The sequence below is a fragment of the Pelodiscus sinensis genome, chromosome 1 (genome assembly GCF_049634645.1).
Source record: "Pelodiscus sinensis isolate JC-2024 chromosome 1, ASM4963464v1, whole genome shotgun sequence".
Taxonomy (NCBI): Eukaryota; Metazoa; Chordata; order Testudines; family Trionychidae; genus Pelodiscus; species Pelodiscus sinensis.
In genome coordinates this window covers 177,444,127-177,465,364 of record NC_134711.1, presented here as the reverse complement: position 1 = coordinate 177,465,364, position 21,238 = coordinate 177,444,127, and positions in this window count along the sequence as shown.

Below are 21,238 nucleotides of genomic sequence, written 5' to 3'. Positions count from 1 at the left end.
AGAGGCAGGTATAAATATGCAGGCCAGAATCAGACTAGAGATGAGAAGGTGGATCCAATCAGGATGAGGCTCACTTCTAGTAGCTGATCTGGAGGTGTGAATACCAAGAGAGGAAAAGCTGCTTTTGTAGTTAGTTAGCCATTCACAGTCTTTGTTTAATCCTGAGTTGATTGTGTCAAACTTAAAGATGAACTGTAGCTCAGCAGTTTCTCTTTGAAGTCTGGTCTTGAAGTTTTTTTGCTGCAGGATAGCTACCTTTAGATCTGCAATTGTGTGTCCAGGGAGATTGAAGCAGTGTCCAGGGAGTTTTTTGTATGTAATTAGGAATGGAAATATACAAAAACCTGTAAGGGAACACTTCAATCTCCCTGGAAACACAATTGCAGACCTAAAGGTAGCCATCCTGTAGCAAAAAAAACTTCAGGACCATAAATACATAGTGTTTTTGTCCTTTATTGTCTTTTTAAAAGAAGTAGGTAGTGAGACATAAAAGTCAATTTCCTCTTCATACATATAAATCCAAAAGTCCTTAAGCAAAAATCCTTTGCTTAAAATGATAAAATCCAGTAAATTTCTGAACACCCTTATCACCTAGTTAGGCAGCTCTATGTAATCTCAAATGCCCTCAGCTCCAGTCCATTTCAGCTGGATAAATAAAAAATAAATAAAAATAGTGTTTAGAACTTCTGGCTACAACATCGCACCTTAATGGAGGCTGTCAAATTATGTGCTTACTAGGCAAACTACATTTATTTCAATTTTTTCTTTGTATTAGCTGGCACAGATGCAAGCTATGAAAGTGTTTGGCTGGGTAACACTAGCCTTTAGCCTAATATCATCCTAATATTTTAACATATGCTGTTGAACTAGAAACATTCTAATGGTACTCCTTGAAATCGTGCTCCTGAGAGCAGTCCAGTTGGTTTAAAGCACTCATCTGTAAATTCCCTCATCAGATTGGACTGATCTTTTTAAACTTACAAATTTAGTTTTGTGTTGCTGCTATTTCCTAGCAAAACAATATTTCCCAACACAGTTAATTTCAGCTTGACCTTCATGTAGGTTCAGGTAGAATGACTCATGCTTAACATATTCATATCTACCTTTTATTTTTAAATCAGGACATAAATACATTCATAAACAACATTTTTAAAGATATTTTGCTCCTCAGTCAAGATGTCTTTCACGGATTGATACACAACTTTAGTGAAAGTCTGCAGGTGCTACAATCTATACTAACCTTGATTGAAGCTATTTATGAAATAAGATAACCAAATAGGAACAGATTGGGAACAGGGTACCAGTTGTTACTCCCTTTTATTATCTTTTTGTACAGACCAATGATTTGTGAGAAACGTTTATTCTCTGGAACATAGAAAAGGCAGTACCCACAGGAAAATCTCTTTCTCTAGCTTCCTAGTATGCCAAGAGAAAATAATGTTTTTCTCCCAATGTAAAATATAATTTAATATTTCCAAGAAACATAACAAATAAACACATTCTTAAATATTGGAGGTATGTGAAATGAAATCATTTCACTAGTATTATATTGAATAATATGAAAACTGAAACATATTAGAATATTCTAGTACATCTACTCTAAGACACTGAATAAAGTGCGAGCTGGATTAAAGGGGAGGAGAAGACAAAAGACGAATGAAACTGTTTCTAATGTTAAAAACATTAATAGCTTTTATGATAGCACGTAAAAGGGAAACTGAAAAAGGAATTAAATTCCTTCTTAAAATCCTTGTATAGCTCCTGGCATTTTAATAACCAAGCAAAGGAACAGCTTAAAATATAAAATTAGCTAAATTGTCCTTAGACAATGTAGTAATTTAAATAACACCATAACGGTAGTAGAAACAATTATTATAATAAGATATACTCGTCATGAGAGTGCTGGTCAAAATGAATTTCTTCTAGAAACTGAAGTTTCTTGCCTCCAAGTTGTTCCATTTTCTAGATACAGTAATTAACATTTCATTGCAAATTTCTTCTTCCATTTGTGTTGTTGGTATAATATTTTGAATATAAGGAAGGTGACAGCAATACATCTGGCCTGTTTATCTCATTATGATGTATAAAGTGTAACATCTTTATTAAAATTCTGGCAGTTGGATTGGATGAGGTAATAATTGTATTTGGAAACTTCAGAGGGGTAGATAAGTTAGTCTATAACTGGAAAATCTTTAAAAAAAACTACAAATAGTCTAGCAGCAACTTAAATACTAACAAAATATGTAGGTGGTATCATGAGCTTTCGTGGGTAGTACAACTCACTTCTCTAAATGAATAAGCATTAAAAGTCCAGAATCAAGAATAAATAAGGGAAGGGAGGGAGGGAAGGAAGGGAGAAAAAAAGTGAATTGGAGTGTTCAAGATACAAGAAGCTGATAAGAACAATTTGCACCTTCTCTAAGCACCTAATGACTTAACCAACTAAACAATGGGTACTTAGAGAAGGTGCAAATTGTTCTTATCAGCTTCTTGTAACTTGAACACTCTAATTCACTTTTTTTCTCCCTTCCTTCCCTCCCTCCCTTCCCTTATTTATTCTTGATTCTGGACTTTTAATACTCCATTCTCCTGAAGAAGTAGGTTGAACCCATGAAAGCTCATGATACCACCTACATGATTTGTATTTGGAAAGAATAAGCTGGGCTCATTTGGTATCATGAGCTAAGGGTTTTGTATGCAGGGTTCGGAAAACTGATCCACATGGGAGTATGCTTCTGTAACTGTCTCTAAATACAGAAAATATCATTAAACTTGATTGAGCGGAATTACCTATTTCAGTTATATTATGCTTTGTAGGGGATTTGGTAAAGTGGGTTTGAGTACTATATACTTACTACCTCAAAGAATAATTATCAGAGGATTTAAAACAAATAGTTTTAGACTGTCATGGCGTTAAACAAGGCATTGACCAGAACACCAATTTTTCATGTTGTGGGAAAATGGGAATTCCATTATTTCATTGTTTCTTCTAGAAAGGAATGAAAACAACAAAATATCAAACTATTTTGAAGAAAATGTAGGCTTTTGTTTTGAGTTTGAGTATTTTACATTATATCATTTTAAAATGTAAATGAAAAGTAACGTACAAAATAAAAATTAGGTTATGTTCTAAAAGAAGTGCTCTTTTTCAATTTTTGGTTCTAAACATAACTTTGTACAAATTGATTCATTTCTGTGAAATGTTGGGTTGCTAATGACTTGGCACTTAATGGGAGAAAAAATAACCCTCCACATGGAAATTTTCAACCAGCTCTAATTAGACCTTTTGGACAGACCTCGTGTTTATGCACACCAATTAAAATGTGATATTGAGCCTTTAACTGCAGCCCTGTTTGCATGGGTGAAGTATAGCTGCCTCCTCCTAGAAGGAAATCAGCTTCCCTAGCTATGCTGGGAGGTGAATTTAAGGATCTCCCTAATCCCTGCCTGCCAGGTGTGATAATGAGCACACTGATCACACTGGTTTGGAGGTTGTAAGTAATATGTGAAACTTCATATCATTGTATTTTTAGAACACTGGTGGAGGAAAATATAGGTCTGGTTACTTTATCATTAATGAGAACACATGGATACAACTTCCCATCTCTTCAATTTTTCTTCTACTAGGATGGCCCCCTGAATCGGTACACAGATATCTGGAACCATTATATCATCATCCATTACAAACTTTCCTGGAGAAGATAAATACCTTCTACTATCAATATATGGGTTCACCAGATTTGGCATGTGACTAAATGAGCTCTACGATAGGCAGAAAATATCTGCACTATGGCCCAATTTAATAAAGCATATAAGCATATACGTAAGTTCATCTATATAGGTGCACAGGCTTTTTCTTTAATGTTTGATGTAGAAAATAATTTTTCTAATAAAATATGAGCCAAAGAGTTTGGGTAAATTTTCATGGGTGCCTAGATCAATTTTTAATACCTTAAATAAATGAGTTGTAGAAGTGTTTAGCACTTCTGAAAATCAATCTGATTTAAATGCCTATATATGGATTTTGCTATCTGACTTGAATCCCCCAAATTTGAACATTTTGGCTTATATTATTTTTGCCTTTGTTTTGGAAGCATTGTTCCTGCACAAATTGCTGATACCCACACTATTAATTAATATTTCTATATGCTTTATTAATATTCTATACAACAAAGGTGTACATTTTAATAGCATTACAATTTATTTATACAAAACATATTGAGGAAGAGTGGTTTCTTTTAGCTATTCTATTCCTAAAATCATTGTAAATAGAGTCTGTGTATGGTAAAATATTTAGAAAATGTTTATCTGCAATTTGTTAAATTAAAGTGTTGTCTTTGTGGTTCAAGCACGAGTTCATCCCTAGTAGCCCATAGTCAAGCCACTCATTTGGGATGCATCCAGTAGACTGAAATTCAAGTTTCTGTTCTGAAACAGGCATCCCAAGTGGGAGCCTTCACCGCTAGGCCATAGAGCAGGGATGGGCCAGATGCAATTCACCAGAGTTAGCCGCTGGTGGGCTGCCAGATGCTTTAGTTGCTTGCACATCTGCAAGCACAGCTGTTTGCAGTTCCCATTGCCCTTCCTGGACAATGGGAGCTGCAAGAAATGGTGGCCTAGCCTGAACTCTTTTCCACATCTCCCATTGGCCGAGAATAGTGAACAGTGGCCAAGTGGAGCTGCAAGTGGCCATATCTGCAGACACTCAGGTAAATAAAGTAAATCTGGCAGGCCACCTGGGCTTAACCCTGGCAAACTGTGTCCAGCCTGTGGGCCACTAATTGCCCATCCCTGACTTAGAATCATTCTATTTTGGGACCCAATGACTATAGATATCTTACAATAGTGAACAGGTCACAGGAGATACTGAAAGAGAGACAAGTTCTATAACCTGGTAGTAAAAGCATCTACCTAGCAGAATGGGTACCCAAGTTTAAGTCTCTTGTTCTGCCTGATTCAAAAGCAGAGACTAGAACTTTGGCCATTCCACAGCCTAAAGGTACGTCTAGACTACATGCCTCTGTCGCCAGAGGCATGTAGATTAGGCTACCAGACATAGTAAAATGAAGCGGCAATTTAAATAATTGCTGCTTCATTTAAATTTACATGGCTGCCGCGCTGAGCTGACAAACAGCTGATCAGCTGTTTGTCAGCACAGCGCGATAGTCTGGACGCGCGGGTGTCGACATCAAAGGTATTTGTCGACCACCCAGGTAAACCTCATCCCAGCACGGCAGCCATGTAAATTTAAATGAAGCGGCGATTATTTAAATCGCCGCTTCATTTTACTATGTCTGGTAGCCTAATCTACATGCCTCTGGCAACAGAGGCATGTAGTCTTGACGTACCCTAAGAGAGTTCCCTTGGCAGCTTTGGACTTGTGCCTTGACTGGCCTGGGATATCTGAAAGGCCTTGATTCCATTCTGATAAGGAAGAAAAAACAAATTATATAACCTTGATTTTTTAAAATCATAATTATTTTCTGTCCACTCTTACTGAAAAATATCTGGAGCCTGAGCTGGTAGAGCAGAGTCCTTCCTATTTCCATCTAGAAAGCCAGAAGAGCTGACTTCTACAGTTAGATTGCAAATGAGAACATCTTAAATAGCATCTCTAATCTTCACAGGAAGCCCATCCAGTCTTCCAATAAGGCATAGTACTGAGGAAGTACATTGGCCCACCTGTTTTAGGTCCCCATGTCAAGCTTAATATTGACATAGGAATAAAACCAGGCCAGTTATTCTGATGTTTAGTTTCTATTTTCTTTTATTTAAATAACATGTGTATATTAGGGTATGTCTAAACTTGTTCCTGATTTCAAGACAGGGATGCAAATGCAGTGTACTGAAATTGCTAATGAAGCACGGAATTTAAATATCCTGTGCTAAATTAGCATACACGTGTCCAGCTGCCATTTTGAAATCACGGTATTGCAAAATAAAAAGCCCCATGTAGCAGCGTTATTTCTGTTATCGAAATAACTGTTATTCCTCATACAATGGAATCTCGAGATAGGGAGCAAGTGTAGACATACCCATTGATATTAATGAGACTGCTCATGAAATAAAATACCTCCTGTTCTGCATGTGATAGAATCAGGCTGTAGAGATATTTTTGTTTAGTGTTTAATTACAACAAAGGAAAGGATATTGACATGTTTGTATGCTGATCATATGCTGATCATATGGGGAAAAAGTGGCCATGTATAAATAAATTATCATTATAACCATCATTTACATATTTGACTTATAAACAGAGAAAGATGTGAACTACAATTTCTGGATCTGGACCCAAATCTTCATTTCCCCAAAATTTGGAAATATTTACAATTAGAGTTTAGTTCTAGTTAGCTTTTAAGTATTTCAATATAGAGTTATCAAAGCACAAATTGAGTGACAAAAATGCACAGCATATTGTAAATAGAATTCTTCTTAAACACTAAATTTTAAGATTAATCTCCCCAGTTTTCCACTATGACAGCTTTCATTCTCCAATTAATGTTTCATATATATGCACATTCAGAATATTTCTGAGATTAAACTTGAACATCATTCTAATTAGCAAATGCTCGTTCAATAAGTAACAAGGGATCACTCTAAAGGCATGAAAAAACCCCTCAACCCTTTGTGCTACAGCCTCATTTGGACCAAAATTTTCACATATAGTTACCTAAATTTAGAAACATGATTAAAAACAATTTTTCCAAGGGGCTAAGCACCTGAAACTTCCACTGGAATCTATAGGAACTGAGATACCCTGTCACCTCTGAAAATAAGGTCAGAAAATATTTTGCCCTGGGAGCCTTGTCTGTCCTGGCTCATTAAAGGACAATGGAAAGATATGGAGCTTTTTGCTAGTTAGCATTAACACCTGTCTTGAAGAGGGCAGAAGAACGTTGATTGGACACACTCCTACAGTCTGGTACTGAAAATCTATCCAGCTGTCAGTGGGCATGTGATATTCATTTGTCAGTTAAGTGTTGTAGTGAGACAACTCATGGGCTGTGTCTAGACTGGCCAGTTTTTCCAGAAAGTCATGGGCTGTCTACACTGGCCACTTGAATTTTCGCAAAAGCACTGACTTCCTACTGTAAGAAATCAGTGCTTTTTGCAGAAATACTATGCTGTTCCCGTTCGAGCAAAAGTCCCTTTTGCGCAAAATTTTTGTGCAAAAGGGCCCGTGTAGACAGCTGAGATTTGTAGACACTCTGTTCTGCAAATGCTTTTAATGGAAAACTTTTCCATTAAAAGCATTTCCAGAAAATCATGCCAGTCTAGACGTAGCCATGGACTATTGTCTTGTGTCTAACTTTCTTGAGCCATGTCAATCTTGGTTACCTCTTGAGTATGGCTTGAACTGTACTCCTCTGATAATATCTACACAGAGATCTATCAACTGTCTGATATACATAAGATCATGAGGTGATATTTGTCACAAGTCCAATGCATCTGAATTGCCTTAATTCACTCTAGGCTTCTGGATCCCTGCCTGTCACTTCTCTTACAAGGAGATTTGCAATTCCTTCCTTCCTGAATGAGGTATCTATGCTGCACAGTTTCATTACTCTTCTGTGATATTCCAGTAAGAGACTCTGCCTAGCCAGGCCTGCTCACTTTCTCTTCAAAGACTAATAACAGAATAATTGCCCACTATGCCAAAGTACCACATAACCCTTCTTATGCCACCTTCTTTTGTTTCTATGTTAAAAAAAATTAACAATAAAAAGCAATAAAAGATCATACATGCATACTAAGCTTGCCAGAAATCACCCTAGCATAGGCTCTGCAAGGAGGAGTCCTTCAAAACGCCATCCAAGGAGTTTCCTTGTGGTTTCATCACAGCTTCAGCTAAAAATAAGCACAGTCAGCAGCCTCAGTTCTTTCAACCCTTCTCTAAGGATTGGGGCCCTCAGTGGACCAGGGGTCCTGTCTGTTTCCTGGATAAGGAGGAATGCAGTCCCCTTGAGACAAGGCTATAAATCCAAATATCTTTTGTTCATCTGTTGGTCTCTGTAAAATCTAATATATGCAAACCACTCCAGGGGATGGCTTCAGAAAAGATAATTACATTACAAACATCCTCCTTCTAGAGCTGTTTGTACAGTTATATAATAGCATATACACAATTTGCTTTTTAATACAAAAGATCCAAAGCATATTAAAATCAATGCAATAAAGCTTAACTGAATTCAGCAATGTTTATCTTCATTCCATAAGGTTTGCCTAGGACATTGTCAGAGTGTGGATGTGCTTGTATATGGTCTCTGGCAGAATTTGGTGGAGGGTCTCGGGAGGTTCCTTTTCCTTTTGGAAATCTAAGATGAGTTAATTGTGCTTCTCAGATGCAGTCTACAAAATGAGGCCAGTGAGAGAGTTAATGAGATTACAGAAGCTGAAGTGACTTTAATATCCTGCTGATATCCATCTCCTGATTTCACTTAGATACTAGATAAGAGCAAGCTCCCTAAATTTGAAAGATGAATAAAACAGATGATCAGGTAGAATGATTGAACCAATTATATAATTTGGCACAGATTATACTGGACCACTAATTGAGGATTAGTTCATCAGGGGCGTAGTGCAATGCACTGTACATAGGACTTAAATAAATTCAGAAGCTAAAGTGAAGGCAAAATGTTGCAGATCATTTGAGTTGAGTATCCATGTAACACCGGTGTTTTGGGATAAGCTTGTTGGCTGTGGATGGACCTTAAAGTGTTTTAAATAATCCATTATTTTTCTATCCTTCTGTTCCTTCATTGAAATCAAGTTTTTGATTATTTCAAAGTTGTGAGTTTACATGCCAGGATTTCTCAAAAATTCTTAAGTATTTCTATAGCATCATTTAAATCTTGAGATAAACTTGACCTTCAAAGGTTATAATTACCAATTTGCAAAAGCTGAAAAATGTTGTTCCTCTGAGAATGGGATTCATGGTTTCTGATTTAATTAGAATAAATCCTTATGAAAACATTATGCAACCCCACAGAGTGAAAAAAATAAAACATTCTAGAGTTTGCATTTAACATCAAAGAAGAAAATAGAATAATTAAAAAATAAGAAAACAAATATTTAGCACTTATGTAACACTAGGGAACAAGGAACATGTTTATTTGGACCCATCTCTCTCTTTACTTTCAACACTGCCCTCTCCACCCCATGTTCCTCTTTTGTTTTGGGCTATATAGTTGTGCACATGCACACATTTATAGCCTATATGTCTAATATTTGACATAATTGTTAAACTAATGTTTATTTCAATAATACTATTGTTAAACCCAGCATAATCATAATACTTGTTTCAGACTACAGCCTAGGCTTTCTTTTTCAACCTTTAAAAAACAAACACTGAGGCTACGTATTACTACACTGAATGATAGGGTTTTTTTTGAGGAGGGGTGATCATACAAAAGCTTAAAGTTATACTCTTACTATGTTTAATATGTCTCATACAAATTTAAGGAGGTGTGAAGTCTTTACATGACTGTAGACTTTGTAGTCATAAATAAATGTTGACAATGTGATGTTGACACATCTCGTGGAACGAGGTGTACAGATAGTTCGGAATGGCTTGCTAGTTTGAACTATCTAGCCCGTGCCGCGTGTAGCCGTGCGGCACGGGGTTCGAACAAGTCAGCATTTAAAAATGGCGCCGGCCGGCTTATGCAAATAAAGCCCGGGAAATTCAAATCCCGGGCTTCATTTGCATGTTCGGTATGCATACATTACCCTGCTAGTTCGAACTAGCGGGGTAGTGTAGACATACCCTATTATATTGAGTAAGAAAACAGGGCAAGCTAATTGTATAGTATGTAATTAGGTTTTCCTCTTGCAAACTCTCTGTAAGGTTTACCTTTACCTTTCATTGGGCTTTGTGTAAAAAGTTAGTAGTCCATTTAGGAACACTAGGTAAATAAAATAGAATAGGTAGATGGTCCCATTTAGGAGGTCTGCTTAGCTCGGTGACAGCTTTGTCACTCTTTCATTTCACTCTATATAACTCCTAGCACATGAAGATAATGGGAAAGGAGCAGGGGATATCAAGTCATGACATAACCACTTTTTGACTGGTGGGTGTCAGCTGACGGTCAGGGCAGTGAGTGGTGTGTGTGTGTATACTATACACCCGAGACTTCAACTGCTGAGACCGGGGTCCCTTGCAGTGGGCAACCTGGAAGAGGTTGATGGGCACCCCAATAAGTGTACAGAAAGAGCTTATTACACTTCAGATTTTAGCTGCTAGAATATGTGATTCCTTCGCAGCGGGCAGCCTCAGGGAGGCTGAGAAGTGCCCCAACGGATTTTGCCACCTGGGTGTGACACAAATCCAAACGCCCAAGCTCTTCCTATACTGTGCCTAATAACCGGCTGAAGTTCTTTTTCAATTGTGCCTGGTTCTGTTACAGCAACTGAAGGAGTCAGGTTAAAGCTTAAACAGTTACAGGTTTATTGAGGAAGCTTATAAATCATATGGTTGCAATGGCTATTGTTTTATTTCTTAACTGCTGGAATATATATATATATATATCTATATATACACATATATAGATATATATATATAGATCTTAAAAAAATGGTTACAAAGAAAATAAAGATAGAAAATAGAAAATAATGGTACCAAATGACAGCTTAATCTTTAAAGAACTCTATTCTATGCATGCACTAAAAACAAAAGGACACATACAGGTACAATTTTTACCCCTTTCTGCATCACTCGGTCCCAGCGTGTCAGGCCAGGATCGGTCCCTCAATTCCTCAGAAAGACGAAAATACGAGGTGGGCGTCCCCGTGGAACCTCGGGAGGTCAAACACCTAACCCGACCAGCAGGTAAATGGTAGATTGACACTCAAAGTGTGTGTGTGCTGGACCCATCTTTTATACCCATTGGGTCACGTATTTCTCTTTCTTGTCTGTCATGCCAAATGGTGCTGGTCTGTCTTTTGTGAGACCAGTTCTTACAAGGAAGTTGTGAACTTAATTTACACTTGTAAGAGAGAATTGAGAGGATTAAATTGGAAGTACTGGACATTCTTTTTCTCAGTGGGAAATTCCTCTCCCAGGGTATGTCTACACTACCCTCCTAGTTCGAACTAGGACGGTAATGTAGGCATATCGCACTTGCAAATGAAGCCCGGGATTTGAATTTCCCGGGCTTCATTTGCATAAGAGGGGAGCCGCCATTTTTAAAACCCTGCTGGTTCGAACCCCGTGCAGCGCGGCTACACGGGGCACGAACTAGGTAGTTCGAACTAGGCTTCCTAGTAGACATACCCCCAGGGACTGTGTGTGTTCGAATCAACATGAGTAGCAGCAGGGCACTTCTTGCAGCCTCGAGCTCAGTTTATTTCCTTAATCATTACTCAGAGTCAGAGAAACTCGCATATCCTGGTCTCGCATCAAAGCAGATCAAAGCTTAATGGCTATGCTGATTTTCTTATTGTTCCTTCTTTGCCCTGTATACAGACATCTCAGAGGGCAAGCAAGATTGTTTGAGATGGGGGGGCTGTCTGGCTACAGTGGGCCAAACCTTCATGACCTCCTGTGCTAGATTGCAGTGCCACCTGGAGATAGTAGGTGTAAGGAGCCTCATGGGCCAGGGAGTTAGATCTTGAGAGCTGGAAGTGATGAATCAGGAACTGGAAGGCAAATTTATGGTTACCACCCTCCATCCACAAACACTTTAAAAGGCACTCACAGCCCCTTTGCCCAAAATATTTAAGCCCATTACAGTGTATAGTTTATATTTCAAAATTGCTCTGGAACAATTTCTGTGAAAAAAATGCTGATTCCATTAAATTAATACATTCTTTCGGGACTGTGATGATTTCAATGAAATTTCATTTTTTTTAAAATGGAAACAAAATTCTTTGATAAGGTCAAAACACTACAGCTTTGGTTTGGAATGGATTTTTATGTTGTCGGGGACTTGAACCCGGACGGCCTCTGTTCGTTGTCTGACCGCAAAGAGACAGGCAACACCAGAAAGATCCAATCACAAGCTCTTTATTGAATAGTGTGCACTTACAATAGAGAGCGGCCCGTCTCCAAAGAGAACCAGCCACAATTTCATTAACAGGTAGGCTTATATAGACAGTTCCGTCGCGTCATAGACTATTTGCCCAAGCAACCCATCCCCCCTTTATCGATTAGAAACTTTTAGTATGCATGCACACCCGGCCAACTATACATCATGGCCTTAAGCAATTCATAATGCATCAGCAATTTCTTATCAGCCCAAAAGACAGATACTGGGCAACAAGAAGACAGTTTGTTATGGCCAAAGGAGAACATAAACAGGGAGTTTGGAACAAACAGGGGGAGAGCAGAAACAGGAAGTCTCCTTATCAGTTCTCAAAACAAACTGTTCCTCTCACAGCAGGTACAAAAATGCAGCTTCTTACTTATCTCATTTTGCAACTTGAGCAAGCGTGTAGGGTGCGTCCCTGCTTGAACCTATCTCCAGTTCTGTCCAGGGACTACCCAGAAACCTTTGTTACATCTGCTTTATCATAACTGCACTAGGCCTAATTTTCTAGGGCCTAACAATGTACTTTATGTTTATAAATTAAGTTAAAATATTATCTAAATGAACCAGAACACACAGAATCAGTACTGTTCTATTCCATTCCTGTCTTTCCCCCCTCTTTTTATCTCCTGGCTTTGCTGTGGAAAATTTGGAGTGATCTCTTTCTAGGGTATAAGTCCCAATGCTCTGCTATTGCCTTTTGAACAGACCACATTTGGTGGTAAGAACAGAAGTACATTAGTTATGCATACTGCAACATATTACTTCTGACTAGAATATATTTGCATACTGTAATCCTATTGGAAGAGATACTTGTTTTTTTATTCAAAACCAAAAGTTCAGTTGGAAATGATATGTTGGCATATAGAGATAAAATGTGATTTGAATGACACCTCACTCATCCAAATTGCTGAACTGCCAATATTGCTCGGTGCATATAGATAAAAACTAATTGGAATCCAGAGATATTTTTTTCTTTTAATATCATACAAATAACTATATTAATGGAACTTTAACTGCCTAAAGGTCAGGACATTCAGAGTTAAAACTGAGGCTCTCACAAAAAAGAGGTCTGGAGAACTATCAATAATTTAAAATAAAGCTCTTCAATGCATGCAATATAAAAAGAAATAAAAACAATCTTTGGTGAAAGTTACACATTTAGAATGTAACCCCCTCCAGAAAAAAAGAACTTTCTGTATATTAATAATAAACAAATAAAAATCAGTCAGGTGGGCAAGGCTGAAGAGATTCTGGAAGAAAGAAAAAGATACAGATAAGAAAGATTTATCAGGCTCTTTTCCAGCTGACTGATCATTTTTTGTGAAGAAAACTGGTCATGTAAAAGAGTGCTCATGGGCTAAACTTCAGCACTGAACATAAAGGGTGTCTGTTTAAAGATAGAAATTATGTCAGACGGTCCAGTATATCAATTTCAGCTGGCTGAAATCTCACATCAAGGTTGAGGTGCCATTCCTTTTGTCTGTATACACTTGCAGAAGCACAGCTACCACTGCAATAGGTTCTGCATAAAAGTGATGTTATTCTACAACTCTGCTGACATGACAAGGTGCTGTGCATGTAAATTACATAGAAGGGTTCAAAACTGACATTGGGCTTCTCCTCTTCCTCTCCCCCATGCACAGCCATGGAGAAAGAATATGAGCCCTCTCTAAGAGCATTACATGACATAGACTTCATTATCTCCTCTATGAATAGTATTTTAATCTCAACCAATAGTATTAGATGTCATTCCTAAGCAAAGTTGGTGTGGCTTTTGTTTTGTTTTGTTTTGTTTTGTTTTGGGAGGAGTCATACATATTTATTGTTAGTTTCCTGCCTCTTATTGCTATGTTTGTTATCTCAAGGTTTGAACAAAGCAAGTACTGATTCTCTTTCTCGGGAGAGTGGCACCTTTTTAAACACCATCGTCAGTCCAGGGAAAAATCGTTAACTAAAGTGTATTGAGCATAAGAGAAGCAGTTGCATCACACCACAGAAACCAAGCACTAGAGGAATGGCTTGTGCGAATGATCACCCCATGGCATTGACTCATTTAAAAACACACACACACAGGAAAATGTAACATCAATTCTGTCACATGAGTCTATTATGCTGGGAAAGGGTATCTTTTATAGGGCTGCTTGTGGGTTTTTTTCCCTGTGGCAATGTGGGAGAGGGAAGCTGTTTACAATTTTGATGTATATAGTTACTTCCTATGACATTGCTCTCCTTTGTATCCTATTCATTTCTGTTGCATCTGAAAGATGTTTGGCACCTGCAAAATTGACTTTGATGAGATGTTGTCTTGGCTGAAGGAATTAGAAACATTTCTCCCCTTTAGTCCATTCATTTTCTTCTCCATTTCTTCTGCCTTTATTACATTTCTCTTTGACTAGGGAGATGGCAACCAATGCATATTAGAATAGAAAATTAGCAATATGAGAGAGAGATGAAAACCCTTTAAATCGTAAGGCCATGTGTTTGTAAACCAACTAAAGTTGTCATTGTTTCATTTACATTGACACATCTGACTTCATGACTTGTGCCACACAGAATGAAGGGCAGGGCTGGACAGACAGACTGAAAATCTGTACACGTCCTCCACACCACTTCAAGAGGTGTCCTGTGTGGAAGTAGATGAAATGTGAAGTTCCCATTTTAATTAAGGAAGTCCCAGGAAAAATGTGTTCTCCCTCATTATTCTAAGCCTTCTTTAAACTCTTGAAGACATCAAATGCTTTGTTTATCAAATCATTATCTTTGAAAAACTGTTTCTTGTGTTAGAGCTTTGACAATCTTTTCCTGTTCTTCCTTCTCTTTCTATCCAGAAACAAGGCAGCAAATTTGATAAGGTCACAGTTCTATTCTGCCTTTTTGAGCCCCAAATTGAGCAAATCAAATCAAGCCAGTAATTGCTTAGTCAAAGTCTCATTTAATTTATCTCGAAATGCTTATCCTTTTTTTTCCTGATTGCTTGTGTATCCTTTCACAGGAGAACTCCAGCTGTGGGATGATCTTAGCTTAAAGCACACTCTAACTCTTCTTTCTGATCTTAAAGTTTGCCCATGTGTTTATTAAGTGCACATGTATTTCTAACCTTCTTGTGACTGAGCATCCATTTGCATTTACATTTATTATTTTTATCCTTCCTCTTTATTGTTTAATCTTTTGAAACTGTGCAGTATTCCTGTAAGACTCTGTGTGTGTGCAAGTGCATGTAGACTCATAGAAGTGTATGATTGAAAGGGATCTTAATCAGTCATCTAGTGTGTTACCCTGGGCTTAAGGCAAGATGCAAGTAAGAAACTAGACCATTTCTGACCTGTTTTGATATAAACTGTTTTTAAAAACTTTTAATTACAGAGATTCCACAACTTATTTCTACATGATGAAGTACAGAGCAGTCAGATAAAGGAATCTATTATGCACCTTTATTCATTTCACCTGTTCTCTGTGTCCTACTCCACCTTCCCCAAGTTCTATTCTATCATTCCAAACTTCTAAGCAGCATCAAACTGTCATTATGGTCAACCTACTAGAGAAATGTTTCCTTTTTGTCCAAATGTGACATTTCTCTTTCCCTCCCAAATGAAATGATCTGCCTCCTCCCAATATACCTCACACATGTGCACGAGTTACAAAATCCAAGGACATCCCAAGTAAACTCCACCTAATAATCTCAGCAGAATGATAATCAGAATTGGGAAGTAACTCAAAAAGATCTTGGTAAAAGGTAACACCTTTAAAACTCACTGTTGATCAAATGTCACAGTTCTTTGCCTGATCAACCTCCTGTTTAAATCAGAAGTGAAGAGCTGAAGGAAACTGTTGGAATCTTAAGAGGATCTTATTTTGATTGTGCTGGAAAAAAGCTAAGTGGTAGGCAAAAAGAGAGAAAGACAATAGCTCAGCATGATACAATGGTAGTTTGAAAAAAATAGAATGTCAAACTGGATTATGTAGGGATCATAGTGTTAAATATAGGAGGTTTGCTTATTCTTCTGCTGCTGCACATTGAAGGTATAAATTGTCCCCAAATTAAAAATAGTTGTGGTTGAGGACAAAGTCATGTAGCTCAGCCACTAGGTGTGCTGTGGCATCATTGGGGATAGTGTTCCCGTGTAGCTTTTAAAAAAAAAAAAAAAAAGGCAGTATAGTCGTACCCTCTAGACAAACAGACACACTTACAGACAGAAAACCTCTCTGCATATGTATATGCAGGCTGCCCTGGGAAGAGAGGACTACTGCAGCCATATATTCCATGAGTTATGAACCATCCCCTCTGCTTTGAAGTCCTGGTGTCACAGGCTCTGAAGTGTGGAAGGGTAGCTCTGTCCTTTATACCTTCCTGGAGCAGACAAGGAGAAGAAGGTTGTGTGCACTGCCCCAATAAGTTCTGCTGATTACAAAATTCTCTGACCATTGTGCCTTTGACATGCTCTTGCCCATCTCTGGAATACACATACCGATTAGACATTGTGAAGAACATCAGATACAGTACAAGTACATAATTTTTTCTTAGGTTTCCCTTTTTTTATATAAATAAAGCCTTTTTTTCCCCAATTCATTTCTGTCTTTCCAAGATGGGATAGTTTCAGCTGATCAGATGAAAACTGTCACAATTCCCATGTGATTAAATAAGAAGTCTTTGCAATGGACTAACTGCACAAACATCAGCTTGTTTAGACTCCTCCGTAGGCAGTCACTTTATATTTCTTCAAATGCCTTTTGATTTTAAGTGTTATTTTATACTCTATCAGACCAAAAATTACCTGAAACAAATTTCTATAAGCTAACAGTGAGAAGTAAGATCTACAAACCTATTTTTATCAAGCACAGAATTTAATGAATCAGTCAAATAACCTTTTCTCATTACCCACTTTTATTAGTTTATTTTGTAGCTCATTGGTATTTCTCTTATTTTAAATTACTTGTTCTCGGAAGCTATTTAAACAAATCATATCTGATACCTCCTTGAGAACAATGGATGTTGTGCCTAACAAATGATACGCCTGATTCTGAATTCATTTTTTATTGGTGCAATTCCTGTGATTTCAACAGTGTGATATAAATCAGGAGTCATTTCATTAAAATCAATAGTGTTACACTGGTTCAAAACCAGTGAAAGAGAAATCAGCATCAGATCTTTTGTATCCAAAAGCGCACACTTGAAAAATGAAAGTGGAGATAACAATAGTGCTGATTTCACTTGCAGGCAAAATAAAGAATAGGTTAAAAGCAATTTGGTTTTGATTAAGCCTATAAAGAAAAATGTCATTTGGTTTGTTTCTAAACCTAATTGGGGCTTCCCTTTAAAGTATATATTTTACACTTGTCTTGTTTTTTAAAATAATGGTTGGTGTCAAGTAGTATTAAAGGTCAGTCCTGGGGCCAGTTTTGTTTAACATCTTCATTAAGGACCTAGATGATGGGATGGATTGCATCCTCAGTGAATTTGTGGATGACACTAAAATGGGAGAAGAGGTAAATATGCTAGAGGATAGGGATAGGATCCAGAGTGACCAGACAAATTGGAGGATTGGGCAAAAAGAAATATGATGAGGTTCAACAAGGATAAGAGCAGAGTACTAGACTTGGATGGAAGCATCCCATGTACTGCTACAGCCTAGAGACCATAAGTGCAGGTCTACAGAAAAGGATCTGGGGATTACCGGATATGAGAACTTGGATAACAAATCAAGAGTGTGCCCTTCTTGCTAAGAAGGCTAACAGCATATTGGAATGCATTAGTAGGAGCATTGCCAGCCTATTGAGGAAAGTGATTATTCCCTGCTATTGAGCACTGGTAAGCCCACATCTGGAATTTATGTCCGTTTTGCCACTCCCCAATACCCACCTTTCCAATGAGGTAAATTGGAAAGTGTCCAGCGGAAGGCAAAGAAAATGATTAGAGGGCTGGGGAGCTAGTCTTATGAGGAGAGGCTGTAGGAAATTGACTTATTTACTCTGCAGAAGAGTGAGGTAATAATTTGATAGCAACCCTCAACTACTTGAAGGGGGCTCCAAAGAGGATAGAGTAAGGCTGTTCTCAGGGGTGGAAGATGACAGAGCAAAGAGCAATGCTCTGAAGTTACAACTAGATATTGATCACTATCCTTCGAATCTGACAATGTAGCCAGCTTTCTAGTCACCTTATAATCCATCCAATCTGTATTTCTTTAACTTGTTGGCAAGAATACCATATCAAAAGCTTTTCTAAAGTCTGTCCACTGTTTCCTCCATATCCACGGTGACAGTTATTGCATTATAGAATGCAATTAGTTTGGTTAGGCATATCTTTCCCTTGGAAAATCAATGTTAACTGTTCCTGATCATAATCCTCTGCTCTATGTGTTTCAAAATAGATTCCTTGAGGGCCCTCTCCTTCATTTTTCCAGGAGCTGACAGGTCTATAGTTCTCCAAAGTCGTCTCCTTCCTTTTTTAAAATATTTGCCTTTCTTCAACCATCTTGGACCTATTCCAATCACCATTGACTACATTGTCGTATTTAACTTTTGTCTTTTATTTAGATTCTGTATCTTTGACTTTTACTTAGTGAAATGGAAGAATAAAAGTAAAGAACTATTAATATAGAAAAATGCTTCTATCTATCTATCTATCTATCTATCTATCTATCTATCTATCTATCTATCTATCTATCTATCTATCTATCTATCTATCTATCTATCTATCTATCTATCTATCTATCTATCTATCTATCTATCTATCCTGATTTTGAATAGGGTTGCCAATAGATTTCCCCAAAATCTAAGGTATTATTTCTGTGTGCTGAAAAGATTCTGTTAAGCTGCCAAAAAATCTTCAGTTCAGACATTAGTTTTTCTCAGGGTAAGAGTCATAGACTTGTAGGAATGGAAGGGACCTTGAGAGGTCATCTAGTTCAGTCCTTGGCAGTCATGGCAGAACTAAGTATTCTCTAGACCAGGGGTGGGCAAAAGGGCCTCCATGGGCAGGATCCAGCCCTCCTGGTAGGTTGATCCATCCCACGGATGCCCTGGTGCTCCTAGGACAATTAGGGCTGGGGGGAGAGGTTGCATGATTTGCCTGGAGGCAGGGGGTACACAGAAAACTTCCTCCACTCTGCAAGGTGCACGTGGTGCTTAGAAGTGCCACACGCTCCTGGCAAGGCAGGAGGATGCTTCGCGTGCACTCCTGCCCCTAGGCCCTGATTGGCCTGGAGGCAGAAGAGGGAGCATGGAAAGTTTCCTCCTGCCACCAGGTGCATGGGTGCCTAAGGAGAACCTCGGGGGTGGACGGACACAAAGATGCTCCCCTACCCCCAGACCAATCATAGTCTGTGGGTGGAGAAGCAGGGAAGTATCCTGTCCCCACCCTCTGTTCTTGAGGCCCTGCCACTTCAAAAATTTCTGAAGTGGCCCCTAGGAGAAAATTATAGCCCACCCGTGTTCTATGTACTTGTTATTATGGCCCCTCATAATCTTTTCTAGACAAATCAAATCCATTTTTTTCAATCTTCCCTTATAGGCCACGCTTTCTTTACTTCAGTCATTTTTGTTGTATTTCTCTGGACTTTTTCAAATTTGGCCACATCTTTCCTGAAATGTGGTACAAAGAATTGGACACATATTTTAGTGGAGGCCTAATCAGCATGGCGTGGATTAGAATTACTCCTTGTGTCTTACTTACAATATTCTTGCTAATACTTCCAAGAATGAGGTGTGTCTTTTTTGCAATGGAATTACATTGTTGACTTTTATTTAGCTTGTGATCTGCTATGACTCTCGGATCCATTCCATGCTATTCCTTTCTAGGCAGGCATTTCTCATTTTGTATGTGTGCAACTGATTGCTCCTTTCTTAGTGGAATACTTTCCATTTTTCCTCATTGATTTTTATTCTGTTTACTTCAGACCAATTCTCCAGTTTGTCCAGACTTCAGAACATTTTGAATTTTAATCCTATTCACCACAGTGCTTGCAACACCTCCCAGCTTAGTATGGCCTTCTAGCTTGACTGTGAACAATTAGTAACTACTCTCTGAGGGTATAGCTATAATAGAGTATGGCTAGACTGCAAGGTTTTTTCTGAATATTGGAAGTATCTCAGAAAAACTCAGCCACATCCAGGGAACACATCTGCTCTTCCACAGAAAAACCAAAACCCAGCCTTTCAGTAGCTTTGTTTTTGAAATGGAGTTGCTTTCTCCTTCATTGAAGCTTAGGCAATGCTTCATTGCCCATATCCTCCTATGTTCCCAGAAGAGTTTCTTTTACACTGCTATCTCTTCTTTTTCTTCTCATGGTCACCAGTGAACAAGGGCCAAGGAAGACAAATGCTTCTTGGTTAGCATTCCTGAATACTCATCTTCAACCACCTCCTTCTGAAGAGGAAAGGGCTTCATGTATTTCCAAGGCATTTTGGAGTATTTTAGATTATTATGCACTCTCAGCAAGAATGGCAGAATCTATTTTTGGAAGAACAACCTTTTGGGAGACAAGCAGGCCTACTTGATCTGATCCCAGTAGAATGTCATTTCTAAAGTAAAATAATCATGGATGGTCTAAGAATAAATATATCAATGGAGGGGAAGCGGGATTAGGGAGAGGAATGAAGGACACCCAACTCCCATAAAGACAAGCAACGCCCTGACATAACTTTTGTTGACTTGAATGACATCAAGCTTCCATCCCATGGCTCTAAAAGAAAGTATCTCAAAATTGCTCAGGGCTTTGGCTTTCTTGATTTGTTGCCAAAGATATGGATTTCTCCAAATGCAAGGGAATCCTAGAAAATAAAGAAAAGTAATCAATATTAGGGCTTTCTTGTAGAACCAAACTTAAATTAGAAAACAAATCTATGAAACCAGTCTTACAAAATTCATTCTTTTGTTGATATTTTGGTCAGAAATGTAAATATTACATCTGCTTCTGCATATTGCCCAGTTTAATACTTCTTATTAATGCATTTTGAGATTATTTCGTACTGATCTGTATGAACCACAGAACGTTGTATTTAAAAAAGAGAGGCTCTTTCCTGTTTTCTTTTGGTAGTCAGAAGAAATTATAATACTGTAAACTACCCAGTTTATGAATAAGTAACCACTTAGTAATATGGCATATTGTAGCATTTTATCTAGTTCAAGTTTTCATGTTCTACCTACTTCAATTCCTTTTAGTGTCTAGAACACTATTTTTTTTTTAGAAAAGAGGCTGAAATATATGTAGTCT